The sequence below is a fragment of the Salvelinus namaycush genome, unplaced genomic scaffold (genome assembly GCF_016432855.1).
Source record: "Salvelinus namaycush isolate Seneca unplaced genomic scaffold, SaNama_1.0 Scaffold391, whole genome shotgun sequence".
Classification (NCBI taxonomy): Eukaryota; Metazoa; Chordata; class Actinopteri; order Salmoniformes; family Salmonidae; genus Salvelinus; species Salvelinus namaycush.
Window position 1 is genome coordinate 123,121 of NW_024060908.1, and position 3,240 is coordinate 126,360.

Here is a 3,240-nt window from a genome sequence, read left to right on the forward strand (position 1 = left end):
TATCCAACCCCTTATATATCCAACCCCTCATATATCCAACCCCTTATATATCCAACCCATTATACTGTATATCCAACCCCTTATATATCCAACCCCTCATATATCCAACCCCTTATATATCCAACCCCTTATATATCAACCCCTTATATATCCAACCCCTCATATATCAACCCCTTATATATCAACCCCTCATATATCCAACCCCTTATATATCCAACCCCTTATATATCAACCCCTCATATATCCAACCCCTTATATATCAACCCCTTATATATCCAACCCCTTATATATCCAACCCCTTATATATCCAACCCCTCATATATCAACCCCTTATATATCAACCCCTTATATATCCAACCCCTTATATATCCAACCCCTTATATATCAACCCCTCATATATCCAACCCCTTATATATCAACCCCTTATATATCCAACCCCTTATATATCCAACCCCTTATATATCAACCCCTTATATATCCAACCCCTTATATATCCAACCCCTTATATATCCAACCCCTTATATATCCAACCCCTTATATATCCAACCCCTTATATATCCAACCCCTTATATATCAACCCCTTATATATCCAACCCCTTATATATCCAACCCCTTATATATCCAACCCCTTATATATCCAACCCCTCATATATCAACCTTATATACATATATGTATCTATGATGATGAATATGACTCTTGTCAGTTGTTATCTGAACTCAGTACATAAGATGAATATGACTCTTGTCAGTTGTTATCTGAACTCAGTACATAAGGAGGTATATCACCACACAATGGCATTCACAAGAATGTTTCAATGTTTACGTTCAGGTCGGTGGAGGGGGAACTGTGTTGAAAACATTATAGTGTAGAAACAAAACAATCCTTTATTTCAGAGACAATACCCGTATGTCCACGTGTCTGCCCCTGAGCCCTTTATTTCAGAGACAATACCCATATGTCCACGTCTCTGCCCGAGCCCTTTATTTCAGAGACAATACCCGTATGTCCACGTGTCTGCCCCTGAGCCCTTTATTTCAGAGACAATACCCATATGTCCACGTGTCTGCCCCTGAGCCCTTTCTTTCAGAGACAATACCCATATGTCCACGTCTCTGCCCGAGCCCTTTATTTCAGAGACAATACCCGTATGTCCACGTGTCTGCCCCTGAGCCCTTTCTTTCAGAGACAATACCCGTATGTCCACGTCTCTGCCCCTGAGCCCTTTATTTCAGAGACAATACCCGTATGTCCACGTGTCTGCCCCTGAGCCCTTTATTTCAGAGACAATACCCGTATGTCCACGTGTCTGCCCCTGAGCCCTTTATTTCAGAGACAATACCCGTATGTCCACGTGTCTGCCCCTGAGCCCTTTATTTCAGAGACAATACCCGTATGTCCACGTGTCTGCCCCTGAGCCCTTTATTTCAGAGACAATACCCGTATGTCCACGTGTCTGCCCCTGAGCCCTTTATTTCAGAGACAATACCCGTATGTCCACGTGTCTGCCCCTGAGCCCTTTATTTCAGAGACAATACCCGTATGTCCACGTGTCTGCCCCTGAGCCCTTTATTTCAGAGACAATACCTGTATGTCCACGTGTCTGCCCCTGAGCCCTTTATTTCAGAGACAATACCCGTATGTCCACGTGTCTGCCCCTGAGCCCTTTATTTCAGAGACAATACCCGTATGTCCACGTGTCTGCCCCTGAGCCTGGGTTACAGTTAAACTGCAACACAAGTTACACCTAAGAGAAGATGAAGTTTAATGTCAACAAAATGACTGTATGTGCCAAATCTTAACATGAAGTTATTGACGGGTATTGTGCGTTTTACAACAGAGCTACAATACTGGGGTAGGAAACACTGGCTGATCAAGGCTACTAGCTGTCCATACAGTATCTGTAAGACGTAAAGGCCTAACACAGAGCTAACCTCTTAGTATAGGAAAGGGATGCATTGCCGAAATGGCGATGAACCTCCTGGTTTATTGCAGTGTGATACCAGTATTGTCACTATTTCAAATCATCCTAGTATGAGGAAAAGACACAAACTAAATCTATTGAGAAAACAGCACGACCCGATGAAAATGTCCCAGAAGCCTTGTGCATCTTCAGGTTCCCCAGGAAGATATCATTCAGTAACAGGTGTAAGCCACATCCAAGTACTTATAGGTTCCGACATCATCATTTGGTGTCATTGATTAGTGCTGATGCTAGTATGTTAATATAATCATATCAATAAACTACAACCCTAAAGTCTGCCAACAGTGAAGAACCGGGCATAACCTCTTCAGTCATCTCACCTGTATAGGTTGCTATGGTAGCTGTTTTGTTCCTAAGTACAGCTGTAGTGTTGTCTATTCTTTTTTTTAAATGTATTTTTATTTATTTCCTGTATTATTTTCCACTAACACTAACACCTCTCCCCTAATTGAAGTAAACTAATGAACAACAACACTTAAGCTTCTACTTCCAGCTTATACATGCTATATACATTTTACGGACAAAATCTATTTTACAATAGTTATATTTTGTTCATTTTTAGTCCTGTCCTTCCTCTACCCTCAACTTCTCCCATCTCTTTCTGATGTCCATCCAGTTTGATTTCTATTTGCCATATATTTTTAACTGTGCCGTTTCACAAAAGTTCTGAACCTATATACGTTTTACGGACACAGTATATTTTACATTAGTTATCTTGTTGCTATTAGTCCCACCTTTCAGCTCCATTCAGCCACTCCCATCTATCTCTGAACATCATCCATTTTGGATGTCTATTTGCCATATATTTTTCAACTGTGCTGTGATGTTTCATAATAGTTCTGAACCTTTCTATTCTCATAGTTTCTACAGATTACAAATTAAAGACAAACATTTTGCTAAAAGTATTATTATATTATTGATTGATTGACTATGACTTTTCAAATCACCCAGTATTGCTATCTGAAGAGTTAGCTCCAGGTAAATGTTGCAATTCTTCAGCCATTCCTGGACCTGTGACCAAAAACAAGCTACATATGTGTAACAGTTTAACTTAATGGCGTCCCCTCGCCCCGAACTGGGCGCGAACCAGGGACCCTCTGCACACATCAACAACAGTCACCCACGAAGCGTCGTTACCCATCGCTCCACAAAGGCCACGCCCCTTGCAGAGCAAGGGGAACCACTACTTCAAGGTCTCAGAAGAAGTGACGTCACCGATTGAAAGGCCATTAGCGCGCACCACCGCTAACTAGCTAGC